Source organism: Mangifera indica, chromosome 8 (genome assembly GCF_011075055.1).
Source record: "Mangifera indica cultivar Alphonso chromosome 8, CATAS_Mindica_2.1, whole genome shotgun sequence".
In the NCBI taxonomy this organism is placed as follows: domain Eukaryota; kingdom Viridiplantae; phylum Streptophyta; class Magnoliopsida; order Sapindales; family Anacardiaceae; genus Mangifera; species Mangifera indica.
This window is the reverse complement of record NC_058144.1, coordinates 14,079,907-14,098,146: the sequence shown is the minus strand read 5'-3', so window position 1 is coordinate 14,098,146 and position 18,240 is coordinate 14,079,907. Positions and strand designations below refer to the sequence as shown.

Sequence of the window (18,240 nt, the reverse complement as noted above, 5' to 3'; positions counted from 1 at the left end):
TAGAATACCATTTCATACCTTTGCACTGTTTAATTTTTCAGAGTTTAACAGGGACTATATTGATCTTTTCATATTATACTGGACCAAAGGGATTTTCTCCTTACCTTAGGGATGAAAAGTTTGTTAACTCTTACCAAGCCCTTTAGACGGCTACGGTGTCTTTTCGATGGACAAAATTGAAACTTGAAGTACAAGGACGAAGGGTCGTTGACCCCAAAATTTTGTCCATTGTGTGCTCCGGGGTTCGTGCTGTATGGTCGCAGCCACTGGAGGCCCCTATCTTACTTCCCTGCGTTCGAAACCAATCACAGGTTCACCCGTGACTTCTTGTCAATGACTGCTCTTGTTTCCTTCTTATTTTATTTTTTGAAATTGCGCTTTATGGGATATATAATTGATAACGGGAATATGATATTGACAAATTTTTTTCCAATTGCTTTCTACTGTAGCTAAGCTGGAAGATAAAGATACAACTTAAGGTGGAGTTGATTTGAGTTAACTTGCGCTGTGTTGTGCCTTTTAGTGTAACAAGTTACATGCGTGTTCAAATTTCCATTTTGAAGAGGATTGTGAGTGGTGTCTAAAAACTAAGAGTGTCTTCGTCCCAAATGGTTTTTGAGGTTACCATTTGGGATACTTCGTAGAAACCAAAAAGGTAACGCTCATAGTTCAAGTTCACTTTTTTAGCTTCCATCTCAATATCTATCTACCGTTGTATCCATGGTCAGCTTTCCACCTCTCTTGCACAGAACTATTGGAGTTTTGGCTATGAATTTATAATAAGGATTTGTTAATGGGTTTAATCGTCGATGTGTTATTGATTTTTGACCGTGCTCAATTGGTTGTGTAAGTTGCTTGTTTTCTTTAACATTTCTTTGTGAAAATGCTTGAGACATGTTTCTCTTTATGTTATGCATTTGGTTTTTTTATCATGAAGATGCTGTTTGTATGGTTGTGGGAGGTATATCTTGTTGGATCAGTTTGTAACTTGTGTGTTGTTTGTGATTTTATATGCTATTTTATGGGTGTGCTTACTATTGCATTGGCTATCACATTGTCTGAGTGATGTTGAAATGTGATGGATTAGAATTGGTTGTCAATAAGTTTGATAAGAACTATAAATTTTTAATGTTGGTTAGAATTAATGGTTGAGAAGAATTGTTCTGGTTAACCATCAGTGCAAAACAATCAGTGCAGTGATTGGGTTGAGCTTTAGCTCATATGGTAAATGTTGGGGGTGGGGTAAATCTTAGATTTGTTGGTAACCTTAGTTGTCTGAATTCGATGATAATTATCCATAAATGCTTACCTTTTCTTTTGGTTGGGGTGGTGTGATCTGATTTATTGTGGTCAAATTAAGGAAAATCTTTTCAGTTCCCCACAATATTGTGATCAGAAACCTCAGAAATAGAATTAAAAATCATTTCAATTTCTGAAGTTATAAAAGGATCATGCGACATGAACATAGATTTCGTAGCTGAAGGATAGCCATCTAAATAAACAGACAATCTCATGAAACTATGTGTGCCACATTATTTTGGTTGGTAGATAAAATCATGAAAGACAAATTTTAATTATTTACAATAAATTGGGTTTATAATCACAATATGGAATTTGTCAAGTAGGTTGAGCTTAAAATACAAAAATATTCTGTCTTCTGCTCAGTGAAACACAGGGTTTTTTTTTTAATTTTTGGTGGTCTCTCTCGAGAATCATTAAATAATGTCGATTCTTTAAGTAGTTGCACAAAGGTTTTCATGATATTAGAGCTGAAACCATATTCTCGTCCTGTACATCTTGTTTTCTATTAGTTATCTGCCTTGGCTTTAAATCACTGCATACACTGCCACACACCACCAACCCCACACGCCCAACCCCCCCCCCCCCCCCCCCCCCCCCCCTCCTTTTGTCTGGTTTTCTGGTTTGGATAGTATTGACTGCATGTAGCGTTTTAAGTCTATTCTTTTTCTTTATGTAAATCTCTTTCAAAGTGGTCATTGTTGAATTAACTTGACTTGATATTTGACATACATTTATATGTTTTACTGTATAATCCCCATCAGGTGCTTCCATTTGAACGTTTTACGGCCAATAATGAAGAAGGCTCCCTCATTCTGATTAAGCAAGGAGCTGAAGCTGTAAGTCACAATACTAACTGCCATCTAATAGCCTTGTTGGGGATCTGCAAAGAAATTGGATTTAAGGTCTGGTACGTTTATGAGGCTTGCATTGTATACAACTGAATATAGCTGGCAGCTGGCCTGATTCTTTGCAGATTTCTATGCATTTAAAACAAAAGTGATTTTGAGCTCTAAAGTGCTCTTTTTGCCCTCGCTGATATGTGTATTCTCCTTCAAAGAGTTTTTGAATCAACATTTGTGGGAAGGAAGTCTATTGTGAAGAAACGCTTCTCAAAGAAGTACAGGCACCCGTCTTTGGATTCAAAACTTACTCTCAAGCACCTCAATGCTGTTAGCTCTTTAGACTAGCGGCTTTATTATTATTATTAATTTCTGTATTATAATGGATGGATATTTTATTGTTTGTCTATTTTCTTTTGTACTATACACCGCTGAGCGGGAAGCTAGGTGCATGACAAAAGCAAGATGACTTGGGGTTTCAACTCCAGTGCTGTATGCCGTGGACCCTGTGCAGCATACCCTAACATTTGAGTATGTGGAGGGCCCTTCCGTAAAAGATGTGTTCCATGATTTTGGGTTGCATGGTATTGTGGAAGAGCGGTTGGATGATATTGCAATGCAAATCGGTGATGCAATTGCTAAATTACATGGTGGTGGTCTTATTCATGGTGACTTGACCACATCAAACATGCTTATTAGGAATGGTACAAACCAGCTGGTCAGTTTCCTCTGCTTCTTTTATATTCTCCATTCTTTTGCTAATATTATGAACTGCTCTTCAACCATAAGTATCTTTGGCCAGGTCCTGATTGACTTTGGTCTGAGCTTCACATCAACCCTTCCGGAAGACAAAGCTGTTGATTTATATGTACTAGAGAGAGCCTTGGTTTCAATGCATTCTTCATGTGGGAATGTTGTAAGCCTGTTGGATCTTTTTAATTCAACTCACTGTAAATTTATAACCTTATATCTGTCCTTCTAGAAAGATATTAGGTTAAGAACTTCTTAAAATTATGACAGTGGAGAAGCAATATTTTTTTATGTTTCATATTCATATTGATTTTGAAGCTAAAGATATGAAAGTTTCTTAAGGGAGATTCTGAAAAGGGGTTGATATTTATGAACTTATTATAATAGTGCTGTAAAGTACATTAGATGCTTACCATGTTTGGTTTCTTAAAATGAGAAATGTTTTTTTTTTTTTTTGGAAGAAAACAAAATAATACAAAGTACAACTTGGTCTCCTAGCTTTCTTATGTACATGTAGATGGATCAAATACTTGCTGCCTATTGGAAGTCCTCAAAGCAGTGGTCATCCACAATGAACAAGCTTGCTCAAGGTTCAATTCTTTTATGCAGTTGGTTCTTTTCCCTCGTTTGATAGGAAGCTGTGTTGTGTTATATTTATCTGACTTATTGTTTTTTTATTATTTCTTACAGTGCATCTGATAGGTACCTGATGAAACTATGCTACTGCTTGAGTTCAGAAATTGTAATCTCACCTGCAAACCCACTCCGTTGTAACCACGGCTCCTATGAACTTGTATGGTAAAAAGTTTTTCATATATTTTGATCTATATTGGTACAAAAATATATAACTATACAAGAGGCTAAATCTGGTAAGAATCCTAGAGAATAAAAAATAATTGACAGCTTTAATTGACAACTATTCATTAGCTATTTTAGGAAGCTAAAATACAAACAAATCACACTAATTCAGCCTAATCAACCCGTGAATCTTGCAACACTCCCCCTCAAGCTAGCTTGAAGATGTCTTCCATAGCTAGCTTACTAACTAGAAGTTCAAACTGTCTCTTGTGTAGCCCTTTCGTGAGTATGTCTGCTATTTGATCTGTAGTTGGTACATAGGAGAGACAAATTAACCCACTTTCAATCTTCTCTTTGATGAAGTGCTTGTCAACCTCAATGTGTTTGGTTTTATCATGTAAAACCGGGTTGTGAGCGATTGAAATGGCTGCCTTGTTATCACAATATACTTTTATAGGATAAGACACCGAGATCTTCAAGTCTTCAAACAATATTTTCAACTAAATTGCCTCGCTAATCCCATGAGCAAGAGACCTGAACTCAACCTCAGCACTACTTCGAGCCACAACATTTTGTTTTTTACTCCGCCATGTAACAAGATTTCCTCCAATAAAGGTGCAGTAGCCTAAAGTAGAATGTCTGTCAATAGTACAACCGGCCCAATCTGCATCAGTGTAGACTTCTATTTGTAGGTTGTTATTCTTCCGAAACATAAGGCCTTTTCCAGGAGTTCCTTTTAGGTATCTTAGTATTCTATAGGCTGCATTAAAATGTTCTTGTCCAGGTGAGTGCATATATTGGCTAACCATACTCACAGCAAAAGCAATATCAGGACGGGTATGTGACAGATAGATTAACTTCCCTACAAGTCTTTGAAATTTTTCCTTATCAGTCACATCTTCAATTTTAGTTGGATCAAGTTTCAAATTAGCATCAAGTGGAGTATCTGCAGCTTTACAACCTAGGAGACCTGTTTCACTGAGAAGATCAAGGATATATTTCCTTTGGTTTACAAAGTTACCATTTCTTGATCTAGCGAACTCCATACCAAGGAAATATTTTAATAATCCCAGATCTTTAATCTCAAAATCTCGTGCCAACTTCTTCTTTAAGTCTGCTAATTCTTTAGAATTATCACCTGTCAAAATTATATCATCTACATAGACGATTAAGACAGAGATTTTACCTTTCTCCGATAGCTTATAAAACATTGTGTGGTCAGCCTAGCTTTGATGATAACCATGGCTTTTCACGACTTTTCTAAAACGTTCAAACCAAGCTCTCGGAGACTGTTTAAGGTCATATAGGGATTTTTTAAGTCTGCAGACTTTATCTTGTCCCATCATCTCAAATCCTAGAGGTAGGCTCATAAACACCTTTTCTTCTAAATTCCCATTCAAGAACGCATTCTTGACATCTAATTGGTGTAATGGCCAATCATAATTAGCAGCTAAAGACAATAATACCCAGATGGAATTGATTTTTGCAACATGGGCGAAGGTTTCCTGATAATCAATTCCGTATGTTTGAGTAAACCCTTTAGCAACTAATCTCGCCTTATATCTCTCAATACTTCCATCTGCCTTACATTTCACTGTAAACACCCATTTACACTCGACGGTTTTTTTATGTTTGGGTAAATCAACAACTTCCCACGTTCCACTTTTCTTCAGAGCATTAATCTCTTCCATTACTGCTGATTTCCAGTCAGGATCATCAAGTGCTTCTTGTATGTTTCTTGAGATAAATAAGTTAGATACTTTAGATATAAAGACATTATGTTTCTTTGAGAGTTTAGCATAGGAAAGATATCGAGATGTATGAGACGAGGTACATTTAGCTTTCCTAATAGCTATAGGAAGATCTAGATCACTAGACTCAGTATTAGGTACTGGATAAGGAATAGAATCATCATTTGGGTCATTAGGAACATGAGTATGAATAAGAGGAATGTTACCTGGAGTAGTTTCAGGTTCTGTTCTCGGAGCAGCTGATTGAACTGGTGCTAAAGGAACCATGACCCTTTTTTTATGACCTTTCTTCCTTGAATGAGTTAGGAGCTCTTTACCATGTTCTGTGAGAACTATGGGTAATATTTCTCCCCCTGTTGAGGATTCAAAAATGTTTGGCAAAACAGATTCAGGATCACTTGTTTCCTTAGTATTATTAATTTCCTCTTTATTTAAAAGTTTATTTTTAGATATGGGACCAGGTATAAAATCGGTAATAGATGTAATAGGATCAGTAGAATCAATGATTTTAGGTAAAGGAATAGCAGAAATATCCCAAAAATTTCCTTTTTCTCCTATCTCCCCCTGAAGAGAAATTTTTTGAAAGAAAGGTTGGCTTTCAAGAAATGTAACATCCATAGAAACAACTATTTTTTTAGTTTGTGGATTAAAACACTTGTATCCTTTTTTGTTTAGAGCATAACTAATAAAAATATATTTTTCTGCCCTTGGATCAAGTTTAGATCTTTCTTTACTATTTATGTGGACATATGTTGTGCACCCAAATATTTTAATAGGAAGATTTGAAGGTATTCGTGATTCAAGAAAAAAAAATTTTAAACAATCAAGCGGAGTAATATAGTTCAAAACACGAGTAGGCATTCTATTAATAAGATAAGATGCAGTTAAGACAACTTCTCCTCATAAATATTTAGGAACATTCATTGAAAACATAATAGCTCGAGAAACTTCAAGAAGATGTTTATTTTTGAGCTCAGCAATACCATTTTGCTGAGGTGTATTGAGACAAGTAGTTTGATGATGAATCCCTTTTTCAGTGAAAAAACTTTCAAGAATTCCTTTAAAGTATTCAGTTCCATTATCTGTGTGAAGAATCCCAATTTTAGTTTCAAAATGGTTTTCAATCATTGAGTAAAACATTTTAAATATTTTTTCAACCTCAGATTTTTTCGACATTAGGTAAACCCAACATAAACAGGTATGATCATCAATAAACGTCACAAACCATTTTTTATTTGAGGGTGTATTAATCCTTGACGGACCCCAAATGTCACTATGGATTAAGTAAAATGGTTTTGAAGCTCGATAAGTTTTAGGATGATAAACAGTCTTATGACTCTTAGATAAAATGCAATTCTCACAATATAGTTTAGAACAATCTAAACCTTTAAATAAACTAGGAAATAGTTTTTTAAGATAAGGAAAACTAGGATGCCCTAGTCTATAATGCCAAAGCATAATTTTATCCTTAACTAGAGTAGAACTAATACCACTTAAGCCTTGAGTTTCTTTATTCTTGAAATCTTGATCTTCAAAATAATAGAGGCCATTGATTAATTTAGCACTGCCAATCCAAGTTCAGTTCCTGGAAAACCCAATATGATTCAAAGAAAGTAACACGACAGTTAGAGTCTCTGGATAATTTGCTAACCGATAGTAGATTACAAGTAAGTTTAGGAACATGTAAGACGTTCTTTAAGGAAATATTTTTTGAAAGATTTAGCAAATCTTTGCTGGTTATAGAAGAATAAGATCCATCTGCTATACGAATTTTTTCATGGTCAGAACAAGGATAGTAAGAATGAAACAAGCTAGACAAACTCGTCATATGATCAGAGGCTCCCGAATCTATGATCCAAGGAGTAGAATAATTTAGGGAGTGACAAGATAATGCCTTAAAATCATTACCTGCTTGAGCCACTGAAGCATTAGGAGCACTAGATGAACCTGAGTTGAACTTCAACAATTTCAGGATTTGAACAATTTGCTCTTTGTTGAAGGAGGCCGAATCTGCCTCATGTGTAGTAGGAGTCTTATTAAACCGTCCTTCATGAGAGCCCTTCTAATTTGCTGGCTTTCCATGAAGTTTCCAGCATGTCTCACGTGTACGACGTGGTTTGTCGCAATAGTCACACTAAACACGAGGCTTGTCATTGGATTTCTTGTTTGTATTTTGGCTAGCATTCACCCCAGCCACAAGAGCAGAGTTTTCAATAGGACTGTTAGGGTTTTTCTTGCCGAGCATAACAAGACGGCGACTCTCCTCACGACGGACTTCAGAGAACACTTCATCGATAGATGGAAGCGGTTGTCTACCGGTGATCCTGCCTCTAACTTCATCAAACTTCATATTAAGTCCAATAAGAAACTTAAAAATACGATTATCCTCCACCATTTTTTTATAATGGTTACAATCATGAGTACATTTCCATTCATAATTATTGAAGAGGTCCAAGCCTTGCCAAAGACGTTTCAAGGAATTAAAATACCTAGTGACAGTATCCTCACCTTGGCGGATTTCTTCCAACTTCAAAGTCAACTCATATACCTAAGATTGATTTCCTAAGTCTGAGTACATTTGGTTGACATTGTCCCAAAACTCCTTCGCCGTATGATAGCACATATAGTTGGAGCTTATGTCTTCTTTCATCGAATTCACCAACCATGTCATCACCATCGAGTTCTCTGCGTCCCACGTAGCATAGCTAGAATCATCAGATACAGGTTCCTTCTTTTCTCCAATCAAATATCCCATATTACCCCTACCACAGATATACATGCACACGGATTAAGACCAGCGCAAGAAATTCTCTCCATTTAGTTTAATCGTGGTAATTTGAATAGAGTGGGATTTCGAGGTGGGAACCTGAGTGGTAGTCGTGGATGTAGGCAGGTCTGTAGCGTTGGTTGTCTCTGAAATCTCAAACATGATGATGAAAAAGATTAGAGAGGAAGGAGATAGGCTGATACAGATGAAGGCTAGGAATTCAGGAAATAGAGTTCCTGCTCTGATACCATATGAACTTGTATGGTAAAAAGTTTTTCATATATTTTGATCTATATTGGTACAGAAATATATAACTATACAAGAGGCTAAATCTGGTAAGAATCCTAGAGAATAAAAAATAATTGACAGCTTTAATTGACAACTATTCATTAGCTATTTTAGGAAACTAAAATACAAACAAATCACACTAATTCAGCCTAATTAACCCGTGAATCTTGCAACAGCTCCCACAAACAATGCAATCGCGAACAAATTGTAAATTAACAATCTTAGGCTAGCAACTTCTAATAGAACAGTAAACTATTCATAAAAAATAATCAATAGTTCATTCTTACAATCAGTCAACTGGAATTAAATCCGAATACAAAATCATCACATTCAAATCTACAGCACCCAACTGAAAAATAACAATCCTAACACAAACAAACCAAGTAAATTTACCCAAGTTTCCCTAGACAATTCTAAAGGCCTAGTGCTCTCCCAAAACCATTTTTCCTTCTGCCTGCCACTTCTTTTTGCTTCCCTCCTCCTTTATATTGTTATCAGTCGTTTTCTTTTCTGTTGTTGGTCCTAGTGCCTGCATGCATACCCTCTGCTCCACTATTACGCTGCCACATGTCTTTGCATGAATTGATTTGTTGTTGATATTGCTGCTGCCATGTGTCCCACCCTCATGTGCTCTCTTTTTCCGGTTAATGTATACTCGAGACCTAACATTACCCCTTCCATCGAGAAACACCTTGTCCTTAAGGTGAAAGAAAGGGAAAGTTTGTTTGAAGGCAGTAAAGGATTCTCAAGAGTTTTCACAGTCTGGCAGGTTTTTCCATTTTATCAAGATCTCTAGCTCACCTTGCAATGAATAACGGTGTCCTAAGATTTTCGAGGGTTAAGGTTTTAGTCCTCCATTTTTAGCCATACATTCTGGAAGACGCTGAACTGTTGATGAATCTCCGATTTGCTTTTTTAATTGTGACACATGGAAGACCGAATGTATCTTAGCTGTGGGAGGTAACAATAAACAGTAGGCTACTGTGCCAATTTTTTCCAACACCTCGTAAGGTCCATAAAAGCGAGGACTTAACTTTTCATTTCGTCTAACTGCCAATGAACGAAACCGGTAAGGTTGCATTTTGAGGAATACTCGATCACCCACTTGAAATTGCACTTCTCTCTTGCCTCTGTCAACAAACCTTTTCATTCTATCCTGAGTGCCCTCCGTATGGTAAAGAATAGAATTCAGCTAGGAATTTAGGAATAAAAGTAGAGTTTCTGGCGAGAACCATTCTGCCCTTATAAAGTAGCCTGCCCTTCTTGTATTCATACCCAACATGTGCCTTAGCATCAACCATTAAATCATGAATAATGTGTTGAAGTCTCTCATCCCCAACAATCTTTTTGTCTATGCCTTCTAACCCTATTGGTTGTACTATCGAAATGGCCCAGATCTCTCCTTCCATGTTCGGGTGGCAAGAAAGCGTATCGACAACTCTATTTTCACGTCCCGGCTTGTATTGAATCTCGAAATCATACCCAAACATCTTTATTACCCAATTTTGCTGGACATTTCCAAGCACCTGCTGATCCGCTAAGAACTTCAAACTACTCTGGTCCGTTCAAACTATGAAATGTCGCCCAAGTAGATAGTGCCTCCATTTTTAGAATGCCATGACTATGGCCATCAATTCTCTCATACACCGACTTACCTTGATTTCGTAACGACAATGCTTTGCTAATAAATGCTATCAGTTGTCCGCCTTGCATTAACACAACTTCTAGACCCGATCCTAAAGCATCTGTCTCAACTATGAATTCCTTTGAAAAGTCTGGCATTGCTAGCACTGGAACTGTGGTCATTGCTATTTTGAGTTCTTTGAAGGCTTTGCTAGCTCTTTTATCCCACATGAAGGCGTCCTTTTTTAGTAATCGAGTAAGCAGTTCGACGATCTTTCTATAGCCTTTGACAAACTTCCGATAGTACCCTGTTAGGCCTAAACACCCCCTTAATTCCCTCAAATCCCTCGACTGTGGCCACTCCACCATCGCCTGAATTTTCTTCGGGTCAGCTTCTACTCCATTGGCCGATACGATATGCCCCAAATATTCCATTCGCGTCTATCCAAAAGTGCATTTTTTTCTATTCACCACCAATTGATGATCGCGTAGCAGCTCCAACACAACGCGTAAATGTTCCATGTGGTCCTCCATCTCCCGACTGTAAACTAATATGTCATCAAAGAAAACCAACATAAACTTTTGCAAATAGGGCTTAAATATTTCATTCATCACACTTTGGAATGTCGTCGGTGCGTTAGTGAGCCCAAACGACATGACTAAGAACTCATGGTGGCCTTCGTGGGTTTGAACAGTCGTCTTCTCCATGTCTTCTTCCTTGACTTGGATTTGGTGATACCTCGACTTTAGGTCTAATTTGCTAAATATAGCGGCTCTCATTAATTTATCTAAGAGCTCATCTATGGCAGGAATGAGAAATTTATTCGGTATCGTCACCTTTTTCAATGCACGGTAATCTATACAAAACCTCCATCCACCATTTTTTTTTCTCACCAGTAAAACGGGGCTAGAGAATGGGCTTACACTGGGGCGTATAACACCTACTGCAATCATCTCGTCAACTATCTTTTCAATCTCATTTTTTTGGAAATGAGGGTACTGATATGGTTTTATGTTAGATGGCGGCACCAACGGCAGAAGCCTAATGGCGTGATCATAGGTTCACTTGAGTGGAAGTCCTGTAGGTTCTCGAAATAGGGTCTGGTATTCTTCCAATAATTGGCTCAATCTCGGCTCACTCAGTAAGGCGACCACTTCTTCTCTTTTTTCCATTCCTTTAAGTTCTAACAAATACCCTTCCCCTCCTTGTCTTACTGTATTAAGCACTGCCTTTAAGGAAGTTTCCATACGACTCAGTGACGTTTTTCCTTTCAACTCAGCTTTATTTCCCTCCCAGTCAAAAATCATGGTTTGAAGATTCCAATTTACCTTGACCTCACCCAGCTTGCATAGCCAATCCACCCCCAGGATGACGTCAATATTCCCTAATTCAAATGGAAAGAAATTTTGCACTATTGATAACCCCTGAAATTTCAACTCCACATTGTCACACCTGTCCTCACCTCTTACCTTTCTCTCGTCCCCTAACATGACGGCGAATCTTACCAACATAGTTGATAATTGTAATTCTCTCACCAACCTTTTGGAAATGAAATTGTGGGTGGCCCTGCTGTCTAACAAAACCACCACCATTCTCCCTTTAATTGAGCCATGAAATTTGATAGTCTTAAGAGAGTCTATCCCCACTATTGAGCTGGTGTTTAAAGTCAACTCCATCTCCTTCTCCTCTAAATTCACCTCTCTATCTTTAATGGCTTCAATCTCTTCCCTTTCCTCTTCTTCTTCTGAAGCTATCATCACCCGAAACTACTTGAAACGATACTTATGGCCTGGATAATACCGTTCATCACATCTGAAGCACATGCCTTTCTCAAGTCTAGATTGAAACTCCTCATCAGAAAGGCATCGGTAATTCCCTTCTCTTCTTAATAGTGTTGTTGACGCCGTAAAACTGATAACACCTCTATTTGGTTGTGGTGTGATGGAGTTAGGGGTGGGATGGTTGCGTAGAGTTGAGTAATTTTGAGTGCTTGGGTTAGAGCAGGTTGGGCCGATTTGGATCAGGTATGGGTTGGCTGGGTTGGATCGATGGGTGGGCGGGCGGGCAGGCGGGTGGGCTATAATATGAGTTTGGGCTACTGGGTTGGGCTGAAGAGGACGCTTTATGGATAGTTGGGTTAGCTGAGTTCATAATGTGGATTCGGCGAATTTGGGCTTGGTGTTGGGTATTGAAAATGGGGCGAGATGGATAGCTTCCAAGTCGGGTGTCAATGACCCAATTTTTCTCTTCTATTTCTTATGCCCTGATCATCGCCTCCTTCAACGTGGGTGGCCGAAAAAGCTTCACTTCTGCGTGGACTTCTTGTCGAGTCCATTCATGAAGGCTGAAAGCAGGACCTCTTCTACTGCATCACCAAAGGTGCCGAAATGGATTCAAACTGGCTACGGTATTCTTCCACTGTATCAATTTGTCTTAATGCCATGAGGTCCTCGTGCAGAGATCCATCCTAGGCTGAACGGAACCTTATCAACATCTCCCTCTTCAGCTCGTTCTAGTCAGCAAAGAGTTGTCTCGTTTCGCTTCATTGAAGCCACCTCAAAGCCTTCCCATCCATGCATACTGCAGCCGCAACTAGTTTCTCTCTTTCAGTTAAATGAGTAATGGAAAAGTACTGTTTGACTCGGAATATCCAATCTATTAGGTCCTCTCCTATGAACACTGGTAACTCTAGACGTCGGTTATCTCCGGTATTAGCATCGGCTTTATCTCTCTACTCTTTTGAAACTCTTTCACATCCTGTTTCCACATGTTTGGTCGATGGTGGGGGTATGGGTTCTTCATTCGGTGATGTCTTCGACGGGGATGTTTAGGGCTCCATCTGAGCTTTCCCTTTGTTGGAGGGTCTCTCGTCCCTCACTGTCAACAACTCTCTCAACTCCCTCAAATACTCTTTCATGGTTTCCATTCTAGTCTCCATGCCTTGCAATCGTCCGTTAACGTTCTGTATATTGTCGTTCATTTCTCCTAACCTCTCATCGAACCCATCCATTCTATCCCTCATGGTTTCTAACTCCCTTTCCATTCCGTCAACTTTAGCCTCTATCCTCGTCATTGGCTCTGATACCAGGTTTGATAGGTACCTGATGAAACTATCCTACTGCTTGAGTTCAGAAATTGTAATCTCACCTGCAAACCCACTCCGCTGTAACCACGGCTCCCAGAAACAATGCAATCGCGGACAAATTGTAAATTAACAATCTTAGGCTAGCAACTACTAATGGAATGGTAAACTATTCATAAAAGATAATCAATAGTTCATTCTTACAATCAGTTATCTGGAATTAAATCCTAATACAAAATCATCACATTCAAATCTGCAGCACCCAACTGAAAAATAACAGTCCTAACACAAACAAACCAAGTAAATTTCCCCAAGTTTCCCTAGGCAATTCTAAAAGCCTAGTGCTCTCCTAAAACCATTTTTCCTTCTGCCTGCCACTTCTTTTTGCTTCCCTCCTCCTTTATATTGTTATCAGTCGTGCAAAAATGAAAAAAAAAAGAAATGGAAATTTATTGTTTTCTTTTCTGCTGGCGGTCCTAGTGCTTGCATGCATACCCTTTGCTCCACTATTGCGTTGCCACATGTCTCTGCATGAATTAATTTGTTGTTGATCCTGTTGCCGCCACGTGTCTCACCCTTCTATGCTCTCTTTTTCCAATTAATGTATACTCGAGACCTAACAGCATCAAAGGGGTACAAAGCGCACCATGGTTGGATGAGCCTTCTTCAAGCACATACTATGGTAAGATGAAAAGATGCCCATAGTGACTAATTGTTGTCATGTTGTAATTGACATTTGCATTAATTTTATTAGCATTTCTAGTTATCACATTATGTGTTTTGAACCTTTAGTCTGCTCATTATGATTTATGTATTAATATCAATGTTATGCTCAGCCTTGGTTGGCAATGGTTGCATATATGTGATACAAGAGTAGCCTTGTAATTAAAATGTCATGAAGTTGATTGAACAACTTTAATATTAATTGAATGTTTAGAAGCCTACTACTTTAATTATTGTTTTTCCATATATCATTGACTGCCACTACACTGTGCTTATAGTTGTATCACAAGGTTGCCTGCAGACATTTAGCACAAGAGACTTTTCACAGTAGAATTGCCAAACTGATGTCTTCTCCTTTTTTACATTCTGCAACAAGAAGCTGCGGCTGCCCCTTTTAACAATAACCTTAGCTTTGTCTCTGTAAACCTCGGAATTATGTTAAATCTGTCTTCTACTATTCTGATACATATAATCGAGTCAAATTGACCTCACTGATTATTACGAGCACTGTTTGTATATACATTAACATCCTATATAGAGATATGAGTTTATTATTGGGTCTCAATGTAGATCAAGTAAATAGTTTTTGAGTTGCATACTCCATTCGTTTGCAATAGCAGTGTTGCATGTGATATCTAGACTTGCACAAATTTGTCCCTGATCTTGAAGCAAGCATTTTTTACCAGAAATACCTCTGTTGAAGGAGCAAAGTCATATATATATATACTGAATTCTTTCATTGGAAAGGATCATTGATTCATTGAACTTAGAATTGGTGGTAAAAATCAGAATTGCATGGTCCTTGTTTGCAGGTTGCATATATATATATTTTTTCATTCACATGATATGGCATGTTAAGAAACAGGCCTTGCTGATAATGCTAGTGGTCTATTGAATGTTGCAACTTGTGTTATCGAATGAATAGATACTAATCTTTAATTCAAAACTATCAAATTACATGATGACATATTATCATTATATATATTATATTTTTTTTGTATATTGGGAGCTTTGATATTTATCCAAGGGTAAGTTATAATTTTGAAAGATAATTAAGATGAGGATATATGTTTATGAAAACAATTGAAGAGGGGCAGGTTTTTGAAAATAATTGAAAAAAAAAAAAAGGCATTCTATTGTGCAAGGAATTCTATATTAACAAAATAATAAAACTATGAATATAAACTTTTAGTATATAATTTGAATATATAAATGATGTGTTATCATATGATGAATGATTTTGAATTAAAGATATAATAATACACAATTATACGATGATATATTCTTTATATATTTAAATTGTGTGTATAATATATATATATATATATATATATATATATATATATATATATATATATAGAGAGAGAGAGAGAGAGAGAGAGAGAGAGAGAGAGAGAGAGAGAGAGAGAGAGAGAGAGAGAGAGAGAGTGGCTCATTAATAAAAAAGATGATGAGTAATGATATGGAAAAGTCAATTATACCCTCATTAATTATCTTTTAACTTTTACAATATTAGCTATTATAATATTATTTCAAAACATACAAAATAATTTCTTAACTTTTTTTAGTTGATAGAATTTCAAAATCAAAATTAAAAACTATTTAAATTAATTGATTTTACTTTAATTTGACAGTTTTGTTGTATTTAAACATATTTATATAAGGTTGGATTTGAATTCAGTTGTCTCTAAACAATGTTCAAATTAAGAGTAATTAGAATTTAAAAGAGCCAGTTTGAGATTAATTTAATATTGATGAGTTATGGTTTAAACTCAATTAAAAAATAATTTTATTTAGATTTAATTTAAATCAATTTAAATTTGACTTATTTTATGAAAATAAGTTCAATTTTTAACTAAAACTTAATTCCTTATATTCGAACTTAAATTTAAGTTTGAATAGTTTAAAATATATTTATCATCTAAAAATGTTGTATCATTTTTTAATTGTTTCTACCAAAACGCACAATGGATTTTGATACTCTTGAAAATTTCCAAGAGTTTAAGGAAGAAAAAAATTATTTCTTAGGTTAGATAATTAAAAAATTATAAATCAATTATTTGAAACAAATAATTTATGGTTATTGTTTATCATTTTTCATTCTTCTATTAAATCATATTATTGAATTTTGCAATATTAATTTTCAGTTTTACTCGAGTTTGAATCTATTTTTTTCTTGAGTTTGTAATGTAAACTTTTTCACTTTTTCTTTTCCTTTTGTGTTATTGTTCATTATTTGAATCAATTTAAGTTTAAACTCAAATTTATAATTCTAAATTTAATTTGAACTAAACCTGACTTTTATTTTAGCTTAATTTGAATCCATATCATAATATTAGACAATGTACTTTAAATCATTAATGTTCTCACTTGTTAGGTTTTTCTTTTATTAAGAAGTTTATAATATATAAATATAAATATATATATATATATATATATATATATATATATATATATATATATATACAAATAATAAGCACAAACAATAAAATGTCATTTTATGATTGAATGTTATTTTATCTTTAATTTAAAATTACCAAATGATATAATAACACGTCATTATTTATACATAAAATTATGTATTTGTTTATATACATAAAATTACTCTTTTAAAAAAAATATATATCTTCTGAGTATACACCAAATATTTTCTAAATGGCCCCATAATTTCCCATCATATTGTCATCTCCTTCCTTTTAGAGCATTCTCTCTCAATTTACTCAAAAAAAAAAAAAAAAAGAATGTATGCTCTAATGGAATATTCACCACCAAATTCACTCCAAAACATGCACCTAAAATTTCTGGCCTTCTATCTCCTCTCTCTCACTCCCACATCATACCTAACAACCTTCTCTCGTTTTGACACACTAATACTTTCATGCGTTGAAATCCTCGGAACCATCACCTTACTTGACTACAAGCCTCATAATTTCCTTAAATTCACCATCAATGAGGGTACTGGCTCTATACCCTGCCTTTTTTGGCTCTACTAGCTCAATTCACCATATCAATCCATCAACTATTTGATTAATCACCAGCCTGGCTACTAGCTTTGCCACATAGATTAGAGTTGGTGATGTGTTTAGAGTGCGAGGGAAGATTGATAGCTATAGAGGTGAGCTGCAGCTTACGATTTCTGATATTGTGATTGAGAAAGACCTAACATGAAGGTTGTCACAGGTTTGAAACCCTAACCGAAAGCAACACAAATTTCAAACTGTGATGGCGCTAAGCTCCCACACTTAGCTGGCCAACTATCCTATGAAAATAAACCAAAACAGAGTAAAGGAAGCAACAATATATCCAACTAACACACCAAACAACACAAAAAAGTAAAGCAAAGCAAATCAAGATCATGTATAAGACATAAACAACTTACGGGAACCAATTTCCCAACCTTTTCATTAAATTAGTAAAAAGGGAAAACAAAGTCTGTTGACGAATTTACACAACTGCTCAAGCCCTTATTGTGCCCAACTTGCCCTTCCACAACTTAAAGTACAAGTTTGATCTCACTTGCTACAAATTTTAGTTTTTATCTCATAACGCAGCTCATTTTGTCTCTCTCTTAAAGTGTTTAGGGTTTACAAGATACAAATGCATTAACTAACAACAAAATACAAGTACAAAACTTATATATAAATGGTTGATTCAGGATCTAACATGGCGTCCGGTTGTCCAACATGCAAGGTAGTCTAGCTAGTTTATGCCCCATACAGTTTATCCACTTGGCTAGCCCTTATTGTGTGTTTCCATTAACTTGGCTGTTGAGCCTTGTTTCAAACCCACTAGTTGACCATTATGTAAAGCTTACCTAAGTTTACATCAGCCCACCATTGTTTGCCATTTGCCAACCCATGAGCACTCATTTGGAGGCCATGACTATAAGCCACTTGTATACTTGATTATTGTTAACCTATGTTGACTTTAGTTGGTTCCTAACCTACCAATGAATTATGCTTCTACCCTCAAACATGTTTTTAAACCGAAACTTGCATATTTGAAAATATGGCCATGCCCACCCAAGCAAAACTCATGGCACTCGAATCTGTATAGGTGCATAATTGAGTTTGTTTTGATGCTAACAAAACCTCCCCCCTCTAGAAGAGCCCAACGCCCTCGTCGAAAATTCTGCAAGTAGTCTTGAATCTACTTCTCAAACTACCATAAATTAACATCCCTCTCCCACATAACATCCTTATTTCCTTCCTATAACACCAATAAGTTAGTTCTTATATTTTTCTTGCGAGCTCCAAGGGTTCTATGATCTAGAACTTTGGACAATTTCTTACTGTGATCAACCTAAACTATGAGAG

At 36.2% G+C, this 18,240-nt stretch overlaps 1 pseudogene; it reads left to right on the top strand.

Moving 5' to 3' along the window:
• The first annotated feature begins 148 nt into the window (after positions 1–148).
• Positions 149–14,487, top strand: LOC123223777 (annotated as a pseudogene).
• The last annotated feature ends 3,753 nt before the right edge of the window (positions 14,488–18,240 follow it).